The following is a 298-nucleotide window of genomic DNA, read 5'->3' as shown; positions in this document are numbered from 1 at the left end:
ATCGACTCGCAACTAGGGGCATGTGTGTGTTTGTCGAGAGATCCTAGTCCCATGTCGAGCTTTTTCGACTCGTAACTAAGGGGTGTGTGTGTGTGTGTTTGTCGAGGGTTCCCACTTGCATGTCCACCATCGACTCGCAACTGGAGTGTGTGTGTTTCTCGAGGGTCCCTAGTTGCAAGTCGAGCATCGAGTCGCAACTAAGGTTGTTTGTGTTTTGTCGAGGGCCCCCAGTTGCATGTCAACCATCGACTCGCAACTACGAGGAGTGTGTGTTTGTTGAGCGTCCCCAGTTGCATGG

Source organism: Triticum aestivum, chromosome 3A (genome assembly GCF_018294505.1).
Source record: "Triticum aestivum cultivar Chinese Spring chromosome 3A, IWGSC CS RefSeq v2.1, whole genome shotgun sequence".
Classification (NCBI taxonomy): Eukaryota; Viridiplantae; Streptophyta; class Magnoliopsida; order Poales; family Poaceae; genus Triticum; species Triticum aestivum.
The sequence above is the reverse complement of the archived record's forward strand: the minus strand, read 5'-3'. Positions refer to the sequence as shown.